Genomic DNA, 20,799 nt, shown 5'->3' with positions numbered 1-20,799 from the left:
TACACAGCAGCCTGTGGCAATAGCAGCCCCTCAACCCACTGAGCGAGGCTAGGGATTGAACCCACATCTTCATGGATAGTAGTCGGGTTCCTTACTGCTAAGCCATAATGGGAACTCCCTAATTTGCCTTACTTTAAGTGTTTACCACACACACACACACACACACACACACGCACACACGCACACACGCACACACACATGCACACAGGAAGAGTACACATGCATTCCATCCTCCCCAACTCAGTCCTTTCATGATCAGCTGCTTAGCCTCTTGCATTTTTAATATTTAAGATTAGAAACTGCTTCCTCACTGTTTTTGCTAAGAACTCCAAAGATGACACAAATTTCTTCTGTAGATGCAGATATATATATTATTTACAATACAATGCAGAAGTCTCATCTAAGATTATACTCTAGAATCCAGTTTGATAATTTGCACCCTAAGAGGTACTGCATGGTGTTACAGTTTCTACAATTCATAGATCATACACATCCACACACAAGTCTATGGTCTCTCGCCAGCTTTCTCCTATCATGATTTTCAAAATGACTTTAATTTAAACATTTTCTAAGCCTGTACTAACCCTGGTTTTAAGATCATGTTAAATAAGTTTGGGATATACACAACATTACATATAAAATAGGTAACAAGGATCTACTACTATATAGCACAGGGAACTATAGTTGATACTTAGTAATAACCTATAAAGGAAAATAAAACTGAAAATGAGTGTGTATGTAGACACACATACACAAATTGAATCACTCTGCTACACCTGAAACTAACACAACACCGTCAATCAACTACACTTCAATAAAAATAAAAAGTTTTTAAAAAAATGTTATGTTTCATAACAAGGTCCTACTGTATAGCACAGGGAATTATATCCAATTTCCTGGGATACATATTATAACAGACACTTTGCTGTAAAGCAAAAATTGGCACAACACTCTGTAAAACCAACTATAATTTTTTTAAATGTTCTTCCTAAAAATTTTTTAAAAATTAAATTTTAAAAGATCATGTTTAAAGAAAATAAAAATAAACAGAGCACCCTCCTGAACTCTCCAAAGGATTTGTGTATCTTTTGCTACAGGAAGTAGATTCAGATGATCTGCTTGCCTCTTATAGTAAAATTTAGTGAATCCTATGATTGATAGAGGGTAGGGAAAAGTAGCATTTATTGATTCCTCATTCCAAACAAGGCTTGAAACTACGTATTTTACATACAAAATCTCATTTAATCCTCTCATGTACTATGTATATTAGCTTCCATTTACAAATGAGGAGTTCAAAACTTCAAGAGTCTATACAGCTATTAAATAGAGAAACTGGGATTTGTAACCAGTGCTCAGACTCCATCTGAAGCCTCCTACCCTGATGTCTGCCTTCCTGGCTTGTCCCTTTCTCCAATCCACCCTCTACTCCACTGCTAGAGACCTACCTAAAAACAGTCAGCATCTCACAATCATTTCTTTTTCAGGCCATCACTGACCCCACACTGCCTACAAAGGAACATCACAGGACTTGACCTGGTTCCTCCCTACCTCTAGGTGGGCATGCCCAGCAACCCATGCCCACCACTCCACATCACACACGAGGCTCTATCAATCTTCCAGTGGTTCTGCCCACGCCCAGGCTGCTTGCCACTGTTACTCGAACACTCTTTTCTCCACCCACAAGAGTCTCACTACCTTTCTTCTCCTGGCAATGGAAATATCCTCAGCACATGAAAAGGAGGCACAACGCCTCCAGGAAGCCCTCTGTGAACCACTGAGTTGAGCCAGATACTCTTCCTCTGTGCTTTTATTAGCCTACACTCACCTTTGTCTCTTCAGCCATCAATGTGCACAGGGATCCATGCATAAAAGAGCATCAATGCCATGAAATGCAATTTCAAAAAAAAAAAAAAATTCCATTTATTTATGGGATTTTTCATGTGACTACATTCCTGCCAAGCAGGAAATCTTCCATTGCAACTCTGTATACTTGGGAGGAAGGTAAACTTACAGTAGTAGGCTGTCATGCCGTATCACTAACATAAACACACCTCTCTTTCCAAATAAACCTACTAATTCTTACAAGCTTAAGTGTCAGGTGAATCAGCTTTTAAAGAAATTCCTAGCTAAAGGCCTTCATTAAAACAAAGCAAGCCTTGGAAAGGAAGAGAGGGAAACACAGGAATGATCCATTGTCATCACATCACAGTTCAAAAAAAGCAAACTTTACCAATGTGAAAAAAAACCAAGACCACAATGGAAGGTAATAAATAACACCTCTCCTCCAGCCCAGCCAAGGTCTCAGGAAACTGGAGTACAGATAAAACCACCCACAGCCAAAAAAGAAACAATCCTGATTGACTGGATGTGACAGGCACACACGACTAGATGCTAGCAAAACAAAGGTACACAAAACAGATTCATGTTCACCCCTCATGGAGCTTCTCCGGAACACACCTGTGCACCCAGAGAAATCAAAGACTCCCAAGGCAGTATTAAAAAACTCACAGCCAGTGATGATAATCTCTCTGGATGACCTATGCTAAATATTGTGCTAAGAAAAAGATAAAGGGCAAAATCACTGCTGCCATGGAAACTACCACCACTAACTTAAACATCTGAGTTTGGACATATATTTGAGCAGAAATGAAGCATTTTGCTTTCCAATGTTTAAAATGCTACAGGATAATTGTACACAGATTTCCCATTTAAATATTCATCTAGATTTCTGCCTGGTTATGAGAATTTGAAATGTCAAAGAAGTACAAGCTGAAAAGTTCTCCTAGTATAGTACTGCTAGAAGCTTCTTGATGCCCATTTCCTGCTATACTGTTTTTCTAATATAAAGAATAAGTCCTTTATTTCGGGATTTGGGGGGTTTTTTGTTTTTGTCTTTTTGCCTTTTCAGGGCCGCACCTGTGGCATATTGAGGTTCCCAGGTTAGGGGTCTAATCAGAGCTATAGCTGCCGGCCTACACCATAGCCACAGCAACACCAGATCCGAGCTGCGTCTGCGACCTACATCACAGTCATGGCAACGCCAGGATCGTTAACCAACTGGGTGAGGCCAGGGATCGAACTAGAAACCTCATGGCTCCTAGTCAGATTTGTTTCTGCTGCGCCACAACAGGAACACCAAGATTAAGTCCTTTAAAAGAATTCCCTCAGGCCCAGAAATAAACCCGCACACCTATGAACAACTAATCTTCAACAAAGAAGGCAAGAATATACAATGAGGAAAAAAGGCAGTCTCTTCAGCAAATGGTGTTGGCAAAGCTGGACAGCAGCATGCAAATCATTGAAGTTAGAACACACCCTCAAGCATACATAAAAAAAACTTCAAACTGGCTTGAAGTCTTGAGTTTAAGATAGGGCACCATAAAACTCCTAGAAGAGAACATAAGCAAAACATTCTCTGAAATAAATCATACCAATGTTTTCTTAGGTCAGTCTCCCAAGGTAACAGAAATAAAAGCAAAAATAAACAAACAGGACCTAATCAAACTTACAAGCTTTTGCACAGCAAAGGAAAACATCAAAAATACGAAGACTAGAGTTCCCATCTTGGCGCAGTGGAAACGAATCTGACTAGGAACCATGAGGTTGTGGGTTCAATCCCTGACCTCGCTCAGTAGGTTAAGGATCCAGCGTGGTGAGCTGTGTGTAGGCCACAGACGCAGCTCAGATCTGGCATTGCTGTGGCTCTGGCATAGGCCGGCAGCTATAGCTCTGATCAGACCCCTAGCCTGGGAACCTCCATATGCCATGCGTGCAGCCCTAAAAAGGCAAAAGAGAGGAAAAAAAAAAATGCAAAGACTATCTGTGGACTGGGAGAAAATATTTGCAATGGACAAAGACTTAATCTCCAAAATATACAAATAGTTCAAATAACTCAATAACAAAAAAACCCAATCAAAAAATAAGCAGCAGACCTAAACAGACATTCCTCCAGATATACAAATGGCCAAAAGAACATAAGAAGATACTCATGAAAATATACAAATGGCCAATATGAACAGAAGATACTAATCATCACTAATTATTAGAAGAATGCAAATAAAAACTACAATGAGGTACCACCTCACACTGGTCAGAATGGCCATCATAGTCTACAAATAACAAATACTGGCAAGGCTGTAAAGAAAAGGGAACCCTCCCACACTGTTGATGGAAATGTAAATTGGTGCAGCTACTATGGAAAACAGTATGGAGGTTCCTCAAAAATCTAAATATATAGAACTACCTTATGATAAAGCAGTGCTACTTCTGGGCATATATCCAGAAAAGACATGATGCATGCACCCCAGTCTTCACTGCGGCACGATTTACAATAGCCAAAACATGGAAACAACCTAAATGGCCATCGACAAATGAATTAAGAAGATGTGGTGCATATATAATGGAATAATTCTCAGCCATAAAAAAGAGTGAAATAATGCCATCTGTAGCAACATGGATGGACCTAGAGATTATCGTACTAAGTGAGGTAAGTCAGAGAGAGAAAGACAAACATCATATATGTGAAACATAAATAGACTCACAAACATAGAGAATAGACTTCTGGTTGCTAAAGGGGGGTCCAGGGTAGGGAAGGATTGGGATTTTGGGATTAACACATGCAAACTAGTATGTATATGGTAAATAACAAGATCCTACTGTATAGCATAAGGAACTATATTCAATATCCTGTGATAAACCATAAAATATAAAAAATATATTTGTATAACTGAGTCACTTTGCTGTATAGCAGAAATTAACATAACATTGTATACAGACTATGCTTAAATAGAAGTTTTTTTAAAAAGAACTCTTTTAGTACTGTAGATTTACTGCATCAATTATTTGGCAGTAAATACACAGTATTTTACTGCTGAGACAAGATTTTCAGCAAGTACCTACTACGTAACCAGTAATATAATAGTACAGAGCAGTTATGACTGCAATCTCTTTCAGGCCAGCCTAAAAGGAAAGAAAATTTTACCAGCATTTACTACTTCAATCTCCGGTGAATTTAAAAAAAAATTAATTAATTAATTAAAAAAAAAAAAAAAAGGAGTTCCCATTGTGGAGCAGCAGAAATGAATGCCACTAGTATGCATAAGGACTCAGGTTCTATCCCTGGCCTTGCTCAGTGGGTCAGGAATCCAGTGCTGCCGTGAGCTGTGGTGTAGGCTGCAGATGCAGCCTGGATCCCACATTGTTATGGCAGTTGTACATCCGATTCGATCCCTAACCTGAAAACTTCCATATGCCACAGGTGTGGCCCTAAAAAGCAAAAAAAATTAAAATTAAAAAAAAAAGAGAGAGATTTTCAAAGCCATCCTTGAGGTGATGGCTCCAATCCCATATTTTTTTCTGTAAAGAGAGTGGAGATCTACTCAAGTACACTCTCAGACATATTTTAAAGAGTTTCTTGACTGGATTTTGATTGCCAATCTCTAGTTAAGAATCATGACTATAAGGGAAGTAGAATGGTTTCAAAATGTGATTTTCTAGGAATTCCCTGATGGCTCAGCAGTTGAGCATCAGCAATGTCACTGCTGTGGCTCAGGTCACTACTGTGGTTCAGGTTTGATCCCTGGCCAAGGAATTATGGCCACAGGCACGGCCTCCCCCCCTTCCCCCCCCCCCCCCGGCCAAAAAAGTTATTTTCTATACCCTTAGCTCCACTCCAGCCAGCAGGCTTTTTAAAGCCAACTTATCTCAGGCTATAGCCCAAGATTCACAACAAAGATCAGGGGACAGCAGGCCTTGGAACTGAGTTCAGGAATCAGAATACCTATTCTTCATTCTCTATTTCAAAATGAGCAAGGACAGAGGAAGAGAATCATCGAGGTAGAAGCAGGAGTAGTAAATTAAGACTGGAGAACACTTCCACAGCATTGGAACACTCATTAAAGTGAATTTCACTGCCATCAGATCAAGAAAGTACAATTACTATGCATCACTGGCCAAGAAACAGCAGTGTTTCACCAAAGTAACTTCCTGTTCTAACAGAAAATGACCCATATCTTGACCGGCTGGACTAAAGATGATTGGCTTCCTATATGAAGTAGTAACTAAAATGCAAACAAATGAGCTCTCTGATCCATCCATTAAGGATGGCTACACAGTAACTATGGCCTACTCAACATAGCCAACAGAAATGACAACAGCCAGGTGACCACTTCCTGACATTCCTTGTGGCATACTGCACCATACACCAAAAGACATGGTGAAAAACACCCCACAGTGGCTCTGACCAGCAGGAAGAAAACTGGAGGGTCAAAGTCTTTTTTTTTTTTTTTTGTCTTTTTAGGGCCACACCTGCGGCATATGGAGAGTTCCAGGCTAGGAGTCCAATCAGAGCTATGGCCGCCGGCCTACACCAGAGCCACAGCAACTCGGGATCCAAGCCGCATCTGTGACCTACACCACAGCTCACGGCAACACCAGATCCTTAACCCACTGAGTAAGGCCAGGGATCAAACCTGCAATCTCATGGTTCCTAATAGGATTCATTAACCACTGAGCCATGACAGCAACTCCAAACGTCTTTTTAATTAAAGTAGTAACACATTCAAATAAATGGCATCAGAAGATCAGAGTTAATAAAACCAAAAATAAAAGACGGCAATGGACATCACTTACTTTATGCATAAAGTTAAAAAGAGGTGAAAGGATCACATCAAAAACTTATGAGTAAGCAAAGGTGCCAAAAAAGTCATTAGTAACCACATACAATCATGCACATGCCCCCTCGGAGGAAAGCCAAGAGATGGATGAAACAAGTAGTCAGGCAATGACCCTTCCTCAAGTCCTCCAAGCCAGTCACAACTGGATGCCAAAAGCTGGATTTAATCTGCAAACGTGTTATTTGGTCTACCTAATGTCTTTTTTATAATTAGTAGTGTTCCACATTTAAAACTTTACCAATTTTAACAATTTCACATTTATAAAAAAAAAATCCTGGCTTTTCTTTAAAGAACAAACAGAGAATTGGCAACTGAGGCCACATTCCCAGAGAGCTACTAGCCAGCAGGTCACCCTTCAAATGGAGCATATTCTCTACATTCTCCCAGTACCAGCATTTCTCTTCGGCCTGAATGCCCTGGTTGCCACAAGGGCTGGACCTCAAGTAAAACACGGGAGCCTGAAGGTCAAACATGCTGAAGGGTGCAGTTCTTCTACCATGATGACAACGAGGCTCAGAAGACCAAAATATTGGCAAGTGGGTGGGGGGGTGATATAAATAAGAATCTCTAGCATAAAATGCTATGAAGCATCACTGGAGAAAAAGCACAAGGATACATTAAAGGTGAGCTGGAGTGAAATTAGTCTTAACTACTTTTAACACATCATGTTCATCTAAACAGGATTTTTAATTTTTGACCTATGAAATAGTCCAAGGAATAAGCATAACAAAGGGGAAAAAAACGGATCAATTCCATCCTAGTATGGCTGCCATATACATTCAAAGAACTCCTAAAAGCAGATCTATTTTGGCATGTTATATGCTACCCTCGATTGGGATTAACTAAAAGCCATCTTGTCCATGCAGAATTAGGTATATACTGTCCCTTCCAAAGGTTGAGGAGAAAGTTAATCTGAACCTAAGTATTTTGATACCAGAAAGAAGGGGAAGGGCATATTAAGTGCTTTGTCCCCAGGATTCGGGGCTGGTGGGGTGGGGGGCAGGGGTGATGATCCACACACAAAAAGATAAAAATTACCTTGCATTATACCAGCAGCCCTTGAATATATAAATGTATAAAATATAAAAACATTTCAAAGTCATCTTCTCTAAACACTGTCTCATGACATACCACGAATTACATTTTGGAGGTAGAACAGAGGGTAAGTAGGGACAGAACAAAAGTGTAAAGAGGTCTGTCTTCACACTTTCTCTGCTGCCTTCAGTTTACCCAAATAGATTCCGGGGAAAACCTGTTTCAAACCTGCAGAGTGGGCAGGCAGTGGGGACAAAGGCGATCCCTTGGCCTGCAGAAAACCCTGCCTGAAGACTGGCTGTTTTCTCAGTGGGGTGAATGCCCCAGTTGGGAGGTGCCTGGTGGAATGAACCACAAGGGGGTAGACTGAATGCATTCTTCCATGGCCCCAAAACTGCTATTTTGTTTCCTCTATAAATTTTCAAAGAACTGAAAAACTGTCCCTAGTCCATTTGGCAATATCAGAGCAATTACAATTTGGTTAAAATCCTAAAGTAATTGACTTACCATTCTTTCTAATTCCCTAGAAGTAAAGAATTCTCTAAAAATAAAGGTCTGGGAGTTCCCGTCGTGGCGCAGTGGTTAACAAATCCGTCTAGGAACCATGAGGTTTCGGGTTCGGTCCCTGCTCTTGCTCAGTGGGTTAACGATCCGGCGTTGCTGTGAGCTGTGCTGTAGGTTGCAGACGCGACTTGGATCCTGCGTTGCTGTGGCTCTGGCATAGGCTGGTGACTACAGCTCCGATTCGACCCCTAGGCCCGGGAACCTCCATATGCCGTGGGAGCGGCCCAAAGAAATAGCAAAAAGACAAAAAAAAAAAAAAAAAAAAAAAAAAAAAGGCCTGAAAAAGGGCAATGGGTTACACCACCCAATGCCTAATAATGGTCTTCCTCACCCTCCCCACAAGAATCTCCTGAACTGAGAACTCTCTCAGCATTAAAAGTTTTAGTAATTTCAGACTAAGAGAAAACTGTACTTTCACTTCTTCTCCTTAACTAAAAGCCACAGCTAAAAATAAAAAGCCAGAGGAACTAAAAAATTGAGGGGTTTATAGGGCACATTAAATTATGCTCTATCAACTGCCAATCTTTAAGGTTGCAGAGTATTACTTTAATGCTATTGATTTTTTCCCCAAAAAAATCCACAGTAATTTTCCTTAAAAAAAAAAAAAAAAAAATTCCTCATGAACTTCCAATCCACTCTCTATAATAAAGTAGAGGCATGAGTTCTTAAACGTTCAGAGTATCAGAGTATACTACCCATCCACTTAACCAAAATGTAACCCGGGTCAATTTTCTCTTCTTCCAGGGTTGTATTATAAAACATGAAATGGAAACAGACCAACATCTGGCATTAAATATTTTACATTTATTTACTAATCCAGTATGAGATTCCAAAACAAGAAAGTAGTCAAACAATAAGAACTTATTAAACAAAATCTTCAATTCTCACATTTAAACCCTGACTAGTATTACCTTCTCCTCTGATTGTTAATCTTTAATGTATGCTTTCAGCTTAATAAACTTGGGAAAACTAAATACCTCCAATTTGACAAAAGTTTTTAAGTACTGACTCCTTATGGGTCTCTGTGTAATCAATTTACTATTTTGGTCAACTTACTATGTATGACCTTATAAAAGTTAAACTCTAGAATACATGATTTGGAGTTCCCATCATGGCGCAGTGGTTAACGAATACTACTAGGAACCATGAGGTTGCAGGTTCCATCCCTGGCCTTGTTCAGTGGGTTAAGGATCTGGCATTGCTGTGAGCTATGGTGTAGGTCGCAGACACGGCTCGGATCTCAAGTTACTGTGACTCTGGCGTAGGCCAGCAGCTACAGCTCCAATGAGACTCCTGGCCTGAGAACTTCCATGTGCTGCAGGTGTGGCCCTAGAAAAGACAAAAAAAAAAAGAATACATGATTTTTCAGGTAAGATACACACCTCTTATCTCACATTAGCCATGCTGGCCCACACCAAGATTCTTATTATATTCTTAAGGGCCAAGATTACAGAAATGGACATATTGGATCAATCTGCACTCAAATCAAAATTATCAGTGTAACACTGAGCAAGAAAAAAATTGCATCCCTTTGTTTTAAAAGCTTCAGTTCAGTTCTTCAGAATAGGTAAAGGATGGCCAGGTAAGTCAAGGTAAAGAAAAGACACATCTCAGTTCTGTATAGCATTCAGGGGAAATTTGGAGTTTAAGCTTTTGCCATCAAAGTTAGGCTGGGAATTGACCTTGGCGGGCAATTAACTCATTTCTAGGTTCAAATCTGACAACTAATGAGGATATGGAAACACTGGAAAACAACAGTAAAACCTGCTGCAACGTCCTAATTGTATTTCTTGGTAGTTTCTGACCAATGACAAATTTTTAACCTAGTAACTTCCCTGCCTTAAAAAAAAAACCTTAGATTTTTTTTTTCCTCTGCCTAAATAGCAGGGTTTTCATAAGAAGTTAATGAATAAAATACCTTACAAAATTTTAAGATATTATGCAAAGCAGACTATTGCTCTTAAGACACTAAACTTCTAGAGAGTTGCTTTCTTCTCTCCTGTTTTCTCTTCTAACAGCACATTTCTAATTTGTGCTAAGGTCAAGCTGTTATTGTAACTCAAGAAATTCAAGTTAACAAAGATATACACACCAATGTCCTGCATATGGACCAGGCTATGCTTTCTTCACTCTGTCCAAAAATAAATAAATAAGGCCAGGTTCCTCCTTAAATTTACCTGCAATCAGACCAAGAACTCACATACACTAAGTTCCAAGTACCAAATATTTAAACTATCACAGCAGACAGAATAGACAAATTAAGTAAAGTTTAACATAAAAAACGTTTAATCAGATTTCAAGTCAAAACAATTTCTTGTTAAATAGTCAAAGCTGATGTTCAGATGCCAATTTAGGAACCATGCACCAGAGATATCCTGTGATAATTAAAGTACACCATCGGCATCTGCTCAAAGCCTAGCATAATGCTTAACACAGGGTCTTAGCATAGCCAACAAATTGACAGTTACCTATAATTAATGTTAAATGTTTGCTATTCTTGAAAACAGAAGAGATTAGGCCATTTTAGAGAGCTAGAATTATCAACTAAAATAAGCCTAAAGATGAAGGGTATGTAGCATACTACACAAGAAAATCACTTTATACAGCCAAATACCTTCTGGTAAAGTCTACTGAAGAAGCAATCCTACCTGAATAAATAAAGAAACATATAAGCCTACCTACCAAAGAGAGTCTACACACAAGCCTAAAGCATAACTAAAGATGAAAACCAGAGTTCTTATTGTGGCTCAGAGGTAATAGACCCAACTAGTATCCATCAGGATGCACATTCAATCCCTGGCCTCATTCACAGGGTTAAGGACCCAGCACTGCCGTGAGCTGCAGTGTAGGCCATAGATGAGGCTCGGTTCTGGGCTATGGTGCAAGCCAATAGCTGCAGCTCTGATTTGACCCCTAGCCTGGAAACTTCCATGCCATAACTATGGCCCTAAAAAAACCAAAACAAACAAAAGATGAAAACCCCAGAGCACTGAAGGGAACAGGAGCGGGTGGCATGGGAAGACAGGCAGGAAAGAGGCCAAATTGCTTTGATACTTCTTGTACATGCCTTACCAGCTCTTTTCTTCCCTTGCAGCTTCTCAACAAGCCCTCATCCCGTTTCCCACTTGAGAGCTCAGATGAGTCCCGAAATAGCCCAAGATACTAGCAGGTACATATCGGGCTTGCATCCAACAAACTCATACCTGCAAAGGGCAAGAAATACCTGGAAATGTATTCCAATACTTAGGAAAGGTAGCCCAATCGCTAATCTCTTGTGGATGGAGGCATCCCACACCCAGAGGGCACACTGGGCAGAACTATCCTTACCTCATCTGTTAACCTTTACTGCTCAAATGAAAATAACCAAAATAACGTAAAATAACTGCTTAGAGGACCAAGGATGATGGATGACAGCAAGATCTCAGCTGAGGAGTTCCCTGGTGGCTCAGTGGAGTAAGGATAGTGTTGTCACTGCTGTGGCACAGTTTCAATCCTTGGCCCAGAGACTTCTGCATGCCGCAGGAACAGCCAAAAAAATTTTTTTACTTAAAGATTTTTTTTTTTAAATTTTAAATCTCATCTTAAAACGCAGGAGCCACTTAAATAGAGTGACTCCAAGCAAAACCAAAGAAGTTAAACTGAAGAAACACACATAACAGCAGATAGCATGACAAACCTGTACTATTCTGGACAACTACAAGTGGCCATGCCCCAGCTGATAAACAAGGAAAGCCATTATGGAAGAAGAGGCATCAGGGATCCTATGAGATGGAGCTTTCAAATAAGGCTTGAGTCACAACTAAAAGGACACAGAAAAAAATAGATGTGCCTCAAATAAACACATTTGAAGGACACAGATATTCACATTCATTCTAATATGCAAATCCTTGTAACATGCAGGACCCTGTGCTGGGTACTCTACATGACGTAAGCAAGGTGTTCCACTTAGTGTCTAGCAAAAAGGGAACACATGCAGAACCATAACATAAGACACAATCTGGTACACGTGAGAGAAGGGATTATATCTCAATGACAAAGGGGGGGAAATCAGAAAGGTTCAGAAAACAGAAAGGACATATGCACTAGGCTATCCATTGTCATGTGTTCACACAGGTGATGAGACCTTGGATTCAGCCATTTACTAAATGCCTACATTGAGAGTCCACAAGACAGGCACTCAGGGAACTTAAATGTGAGAGACATTAAACAAGGAAAAGGACAAAACTATCATTTAAAACTGTAACCCACGCCATGAAAAAAAAAGAAACAAAACATCTGTGTGAATAAAGTGGGGAGGGTGATCAGGAAAGACCTCCCTAGAGCAGTGACATTTAAACTGAGACCTAAAGATAAGGAACATGTTTCAATATATGTAACACTTGTCTTTTTGGAGGGAAGGGATGGTGCCAAGCTGGGTGTTGGGTGGGGAGGAACAGGAGACAATTGCAAAGAAGATACAACCTGTGCCTTGAGGAAATCTCATCCTAGGGAAGCAGTCCCCTGCAGAATGTGGAAGCTCAGTAAGCAGAATCTTACCAGTATGGAACCTCAAGAATCTAAGGAGACCAACCAGCTCAATCACTCCTTTTTTTTTTTTTTTTTTTTTTTTTAAATGAAGGAAATAAAGTCCAAAGATTGGCTCAGAGTCCTTGAACTAGGCAAGGGCACTAGCCTGTTAACTCTCATTACTATGCACTGCCTATTTGTTTGTTGCTTTGTTGTTGCTGTTTTTTTTGTTTTGTTTTGGTTTTGGTTTTTTGGGGGTTGTTTTTACATGCAATGTAAGTGCTTTATTAACAGTACATCATTCTCACCCTCAAGGGCCAAGTGGTCTTTCCAGACATCCAGGACCCAGTCACACACAAGTTCAGCGCAGCCTCTGAGCCTCTCGTTCTTACTCCAAAAAGGTGAGCATGTTACTCTCATGAACAGGGCCTTTCATGTTTCGGATGATGGAGCGGCTCATGTCCACGAATTCTACTCAAATCTGTATGCACTGTTCCTGTGAACCAGTCCTGCCCAGAATCTTGTTGATCCTGGCAAGCTTGATGGACTGCACACGACCTGTGCCCATGATGGCAGCACAGCGGCAGCCAGGTGGAGAGCTGCCCATTAGTTTTTTAATCAGAAAATTCATTTGGGAAATCAGAGCTTGGCAAACTAGTAATGTACAAAGGATGCTTAATATCTGTAGGGGAAATAAGGAAACATATAAATGCCAAGCACTTCACTAGACATTGTGGAATAATCTTCCCTGGTCAAAACAAAATGAGAAATGTGAAGTGAAATGTATTCATTTTTTCCTCTGACTTTATGTGCATCCTACTTTTGAGGTATCTAAGCATCCAAGAAATGGTGATAATAGAGATTCTGTCAGATTTTTTCAATGCCATTCCTTGCAAAAAAAAAAAAAAAGTTGGCAAATTTATCAGTCCCCTCCCCCTAATATACTTATTTTTTTCTTATACTCACCTGAGAAATACAAACATTGAGGGACAACTGTTACAAAGAGTAGGGAGAATGTGGGGAGCCACTATGAGGAAAGTTCATAGCAGCACTGTTCCTTAAAGCAAAAAAGGGAAAACAACTCCAGTGCTCATGAAAATAAACAGAGGATAAATAAATGGTCATACATTCACACAACTGAGTATTATTCAGCAGCAAAATAGGAGGGTGCATGCAGAAACCAAAGTATATTATAAACTAAGAATTTTAATCAATTTAATTCTGTGTCCTCCCGGACAAAAAAGGACTTATAAATCTTTTAAGTTATTACAGCTTTCCTTAGTCAAATATAGTCAAAAAGAAGCACTAATTTCTAATCACATATTTTTTTATTCTTACATTATACTTTAAAGATCAACAAAAATAACACAGGCAGGAAATGCTCTTCAAGTAGGAGCCACTATAGCTCACCCCTCACTGTCTCATGTCTGATCAACCCAAAACTTCCACCACAAACACCTTCAGTCCAAACACAGAAACCTGAACCTATTCTGCCAATTAACAGCTGTTCAAGGTTCAAGTCAACCTGCAAACAGGCATTTCTAAAGCGTACAACCAAGTTCAGCCTGAGTAGAACTGTAGGTTAAAAGTAGAGAGAGGAAACGGGGAAAAGAGTTTAAGGGATTCTGCATAGAACTGGTAAGATACTAGGTCCCACTTGAAGGAGGTTTCTCTCAACCTTTTTACTTTAATTAACAGTCTCAAAGAAAAAAACAGTGACCTAAGTAAGAATTTTATACCTTTGGGCCCTGAAGGTCACCCTGAAGAGGTATTCTCCCAAAAACACAGACTGATGCGGTGTAAGAACAGCATGGCTGGTCTTTAGTGATGCTTCGCTCTATTTTGGACACTGTCTCAAGCTTACTGAACTTGAGAGATTTTGACATCTTTCAAGGACATCAGAAACATTTTTGTCTGTACCAGAGCATTTATCTCTATTACTGAAGAAAAGTCACCTTTCAGAACTGCCATAAAAGCCCACATCAGGTGCTGTTAATAAAAAAGTAACACAGAGCAGTAGTAGTTTAAAAACACTTTTCCATTATACACAAGGAAAGTCAAGGTGAACTTTAAGAAAGTTAAAACCTTGATACCTAATTTTATCAAAGTAATGTAAGCATTAAAGATACAATTTACATCGAGGCAAACTAAATAGCTCAGACTGTTCTAAGCAAGGAACCTGGATGGATGCTTATTTCATACTGAAATTTATAAGACATGAATGATTTAGAAATATACATGGACCCTGAGCTACTGAAACGGTGTCAACCCAAAGGTGATTACTGACATATCAGAAGAATAACAATGGCAGTTGAGGAAGAGTCTCTGACTCTCAAAAAAAAAAAAAAAAAAAAAAAAAAGGTGGTTCAGAAAAACCCATCTTTCAAAAATAGAGAGACAGTTATCCCTTTCAACTGGTGTTGATCTGCCCTTTATCACTGGAGATAGAATATATCACTCAGAAAGTCACCCTGAAGCTGTAAAAAGCTTAGGGGGAAAAAAAAATTAAAACTTCAGGTAAAGATGGGACTAGCAACTACTGGGACAAAAAATAAAGGCATAAATGTTCAAAAAGTATATTAGCTGGAAATCTGCAGTGGATTCAGTAACAGTCTTTAGTGGCAAAAGTGAAAAAAAAAAAAAGAAAAAAGAAAGGCTTTTAAAAACTTAAGCCACTGAAATTTTTAAATGACAACCACATGACCCAGTTTACTTCTCTATTTGAAAAATTCTGATGCTATATATCTATTTTCTTTGGGAGCTTTCATGTCCAATATATTTTAAGAAGTAAAGGTACCCTTTTACTTAAGTACACAATGGAATAAGACATTACTGAGAACTTTGGAACTGTAAACAAATTTTAACGGGAAAGACATATTCAAACACAGGAAAGGCAATCCATAAATGGCAAATGTGATAAAGAAATTGGGCATTTGGAAAAGGAAGACAACACTGTTGGATAGGCTAAGAAAAACATCGGCCATTATTCATTTAATTTAGGGTGTGTCAGGCAGTGTGCCAAACCCTTTTCAAGAGCACTATCCCCATGCAATCCTAACAACCTAAGGAAATGGGTCATTTTATCCCTATTTTTCAGATGAGGAAATGGGCTTAGAAAAGATTAACTTGCCCTGAACTACAAAACTTGCAAATCCAGGTCTATCAGACTGTAAAGCACATGCTCTTTGCACCACTTCAGTAAAGCAGTTCAAACAACCATTGCCTGGCTTCACTCCAGACCAATTAAATAAGAATCTCTCTCATAAGGGCCCATGACACTGGGATTTTTTAAAGCACCTCATTTGATTCTCATGTGCAGCCAAGGTTGAGAGAAGCTGCAAAGACCTTCATAAAACAAGCGGAATCTCAGCTGGGACATACAAGAATCAAATAATCAGAGAAGGGAAAAGCACCTAGCTTTGGGGAGAAAAGAGCACTGTGAGAGTCAGTGAAGTTGCAGAGGCAGAGCCAGGCCAGAGATGACATCCAGGGAGAGTCTCACCAGAGCAGTGAATAAAAAGGCAGAGAAAGTCAACTGGCATCTTTTTGCTGACAGCATAAGCAAGGTACAGGCCAGGAAATTGTACTTAGAAGATTCTTGTAAGAAAGGGGGCACAAAATGATTTTTATAACTAATGTGACAAAAGGGCTATGAGTGTTAGGAAGATAAGAAATAACTGTTGACTAGTCTGAAGCGAATGAGCAGACTTACAAAATATAGGAAGGGACAGATAATGAGCAAAGCTTGCTGAGCAATCAGAGGTATGTAGTGGTTATAACCATGAGCTCTGCAGTGATCCTTTCTAGCATTCACCATTCTAAGCTTCAATTCCTTCATTTAGAGCATGGAGAAAATAATTACGTCATCTTGTCCACTTCGTGGAAAGAATAAATGAGAAGACAACCCAAATAAAATAGAGCATCTGTATTCTAAAAGTATAAGAAAATAGTATCCCAATTTTCTTCCTTCCTACCAGTGAATCTTGAACGGCCTTAATAGTTTTAAAGACTCAGTAATGTAAAACAGAAGCTTGGCCTGCCTATTTAATTTCTGTATCGCTCTAGGTCAGTACCCAAAGAGCTGAGATGAAGTCGTTTAAAAAATGGTAATTCTGGAGTTCCCGTCGTGGCTCAGTGGTTAACGAATCCGACTAGGAACCATGAGGTTGTGGGTTCGATCCCTGGCCTTGTTCAGTGGGTTAAGGATCCGGCATTGCCATGAGCTGTGGAGTAGGTCGCAGACGCAGTTCGGATCCCGCGTTGCTGTGGCTATGGCATAGGCCGGTGGCTACAGCTCCGATTCAACCCCTAGCCTGGGAATCTCCACATGCTGTGGGAGCAGCCCTAGAAAAGGCAAAAAGACAAAAAAAAAAAAAAAAAAAAAAAAAGAAACGAGATTTTGGGAGTTCCCGTCGTGGGGCAGTGGTTAACGAATCCGACTAGGAACCATGAGGTTGCGGGTTCGGCCCCTGCCCTTGCTCAGTGGGTTAGGGATCGGGCGTTGCCGTGAGTTGTGGTGTAGGTTGCAGACGCGGCTCAGATCCCGCGTTGCTGTGGCTCTGGCGTAGGCTGGCAGCTACAGCTCCGATTGGACCCCTAGCCTGGGAACCTCCTTATGCTGCGGGAGCGGCCCAAGAAATAGCAGAGGAAAAAAAAAAAAAAAAAAAAAAAAATGGTAATTCTTCCTAAAAGGTAAGGTAGAATGTACCCCCCTACAAGTGATGGTCATTTTACAGATGGTTAGTGAACTGATATTTTAAGTGATATACTAACTTTATTATAATTTATATACAAAAATTATCTATTAAAATATACTCTGTGCCCTCAACTGAATTCTTAGGGACAGGTATTATTTAGGAAACAACTCTAGCAACAGGATTGGTCAAACTTTTAATTATTTGTCAAAATAACCTGTACAATTTATATAAATAAAGCTTGGTAATCTGCAAGATTTCCCAATTTACTTTTATTTTCATATACCACACTTTGTCCTAAGATAATCTCCCACACACTTAGTGGGTAATCCTTTAGCTACATAATCTTTAAACCCACACTATGAATGGCAAGAAATTGCTTCCTTACTAATTTGTTTTATTATACAAACTATCATGTCCAATCATTATGATGAGTTGGTTACTAGAAAGGAATTTGGGTTCCTTCTCCAAGAAAATAAATATCCTTAAAAAGAGGGGAGGGGAGGCAACATGAGGAAAAAAATAGGGTATAGATATAAAAAGAGTAAAACTTTCTACTGTTCAAGTCTTTACTAAGCATAGCTTAACAAATTAGAAAAAAAGATATTTAAAGGTGTTTTTAAGAGCTGTGTTCTTTTAACCCTCTCTTGACTATATGGATATAGGGCAACTCAAAGGAACCCATATTTCTAGAGTGAAATAAGGGAGTTCCTATGTGGCTCAGCAGTAATGAACCTGACTAGAATCCGTGAGGATGCAAGTTTGATCCCTCGCCTCTCTCAGTGGATTAAGAAACCAGCATTGCTGTGAGCTGTAGTGTAGGCTGAAGACTAGGCTCAGATCCTGCATTGCTGTGGCATCAACCAGCAGCTGCTTCGACCCCTAGCCTGGGAACTTCCATACGTCTCACATGTGGCCCTAAAAAGCAAAAATAAATAAATAAGTAAATAATTGCACTAATTTCCAATTCCTAAAGCCAGTTTTCACAGAGAAACACTATAATGCTTGGGTAACTCTTAAAGATACACATAAAATGGTGGTTGTTGGAAGAAGGGACAAAAGCCTTTTAGCAAGTGAGAAATTTTCTACTAAATCATTCTTTGGCTAGAAAACCATTCTAAAAGAAGTAAAGTGTCCTACTGCTGTTCTCCTGTTTTGTACTGGAAACAAAATAGATCTAACAGTTATAATGAATTCCAGGGAGAGATCAGAGAGGGAATCCTGAAACTGAGAAAGATTTTTGGTGAAAAGGGTAGGAGAGAGAGAAGGGGCACAAAAATAGACTGAAATGCCTGCTTTTGATGAAAGGATAGTTGATATTTTCACCAAACCATTTGAGTCCACATTTGCAGAGACAGACATTTCCCCTTCTGCGCCTGCACAGGTAAAGCAAAAAATACATTTTTGGCTTTGGAATGGATTTTCTTCTTAGGATTAATTGCAGGCATATCAGTTGCCCTGGGAGTTTACTTTCAAACAAAATGAGGCCAAACTAAAAACCTAACAGAAGGAAATGGGATAATTTCCATATCAGGCTTCATCCTATTCTCACAACTCAATCTCACAAACACCTATAAACCTCAGCCAGAAGAAAACTAGAAATCCTGCTGCTTTCACCAAGGTTGAGATCTCTCAGAGTTACCCTAAAGAGGCAGGAAAGCAACAGTTAAGCTAGGACGGGGCCTATAATTGCAAACTAACTAGCCAGTAATATAATTAGTGTTAGCCCTTTATCCCCAGAGCTTCAATTTTTTTTTTTTTAAGCTTCTATATTAGGGTTCCAATGTTAACTTTCTTTTTAAACTTGAAAACCAGGGCCCTCACTATGAAGATGTGATTTGCAGATGTGTGCTCTGGGTAAGGACACAAAGGAAGACAAGCAGAAGATACCCCAAACCTCATATCTCTTAGCATTTCTAACATAAATATCATGAGTTCCATGATAAACACTTGACCTCTTGATGTTCTCCAAGTAAAGGGGGTCTTAGAGTTGCACAGACACTTCAAGAGACATTTCAGGTAAAACACTGCCAAGACTCTCTTTACACCAGTGGCAAAAGCACAATGTCTTTTAAGTACATGTTCTGTTTAAGTAGCTTTCAAAGCATAAGCACCGTGCCTTGGTCAGACTATAAAATTATAGAGATAAGACATCGACTGCACATCAAATGTTAAAATCTAACTTTAAAGGGTAGAATTGGTCAGAAACTGATGTACAACGTGAAAGAGGGAGGAACTCTCCACGTGGAAAATGCCCAATTCCCTGGGTGGGAACAAGAAAAGAAGCCTTTGACCAGTGGTAAAGATCAGAAAGCACTTCTCTTCTGCATCAGAAAAATGAAAACCACAGATCAGAAATGCAGAGGAAAGAGATAAATTTCTCCTTATCCCTGGAGGAATTAAATACCTCTACTTCTGTCATGGTCTGAAGGTCTCTCCTGAAATTCATACATTGAAGTCCTAACCCCCAGTGTGACTGTACATGAAGAAACGGAGTCTTTAAGCAGGTAATTAGGGTTAATGCTGTCATAAGAGTGGGTTGCAATCTAACAGGACTGGTGCCCTATAAGAGAAGGCGGATTCATCAGAAGTATAAGCGTGTTAACTCCAGTGAGGATACAGTGAGAAGGTGGCCCTCTTACAAGGTTAGAAGCAAGGCCTTACCAAAAACCAACTCTGCCATCACCTGGATCTTGGAATTCTGGCCTCCAGAACTGGAGGAAATACATTTCTTTAGTTTACTAAACAACCCAGGATGCGGTATTCTGTTATGGCAGCCTGAGGAGACTGATACAACCCCTAAACTAATTCTCTCTCTTGATTATCTTTTTCTTCTTAATGCTGCCACCCAACCTTCACAGACTCCTGGTATTTGAACCTTGAGTAATTACCCACTAAATCACACCTCCCTACATTTGAATTCACAACCATTAATTTTCCCCTCACTACCACTAACATCCACTCTTCCATCTACTGAATAGCTGATTTACAGTTTTGTGCCAATTTCGGCTATACGGCATACTGACCCAGTCATACATACATATACACTCTTTTTCTCAGACTATCTTCCATCATGTTCTATCCCAAGAGACTAGGGTATAGTTCCCTGTGCTATACGATAGGACCTCATTGCTTATCCATTCTAAATAGTTTGCACCTACTACAAACTCCAGACTCCCCACCCAGCCCATTGCCCCCTAACCTAGTTTCACTTCACAGAATAGCCATCTTTAACAAGTCTATAAATAACAAATGCTAGAGAGGGTGTGGAGAAAAGGGAACCCTCCTTCACTGTCATGGGAATGTAAATTGGTACAACCAACCTC

General features: G+C 39.7%; 1 protein-coding gene and 1 pseudogene across 50 annotated transcripts in view; both read right to left on the bottom strand.

Moving 5' to 3' along the window:
* ELAVL2 (ELAV like RNA binding protein 2) overlaps positions 1-20,799 on the bottom strand; it is a 172,067-nt gene that overhangs the window by 89,946 nt on the left and 61,322 nt on the right. The window lies entirely within an intron of this gene.
* LOC146406978 (small ribosomal subunit protein eS28 pseudogene) lies at positions 13,141-13,347 on the bottom strand (annotated as a pseudogene).

This window comes from Sus scrofa, chromosome 1 (genome assembly GCF_054392235.1).
Source record: "Sus scrofa isolate SSC_HxYL_T2T_F1_AM1 chromosome 1, Sscrofa_HxYL_maternal_Yorkshire_Landrace_v2.0, whole genome shotgun sequence".
NCBI classification, from domain to species: Eukaryota; Metazoa; Chordata; class Mammalia; order Artiodactyla; family Suidae; genus Sus; species Sus scrofa.
Note: the sequence above shows the minus strand (reverse complement) of the source record. Positions and strands in the feature narration are given on the sequence as shown.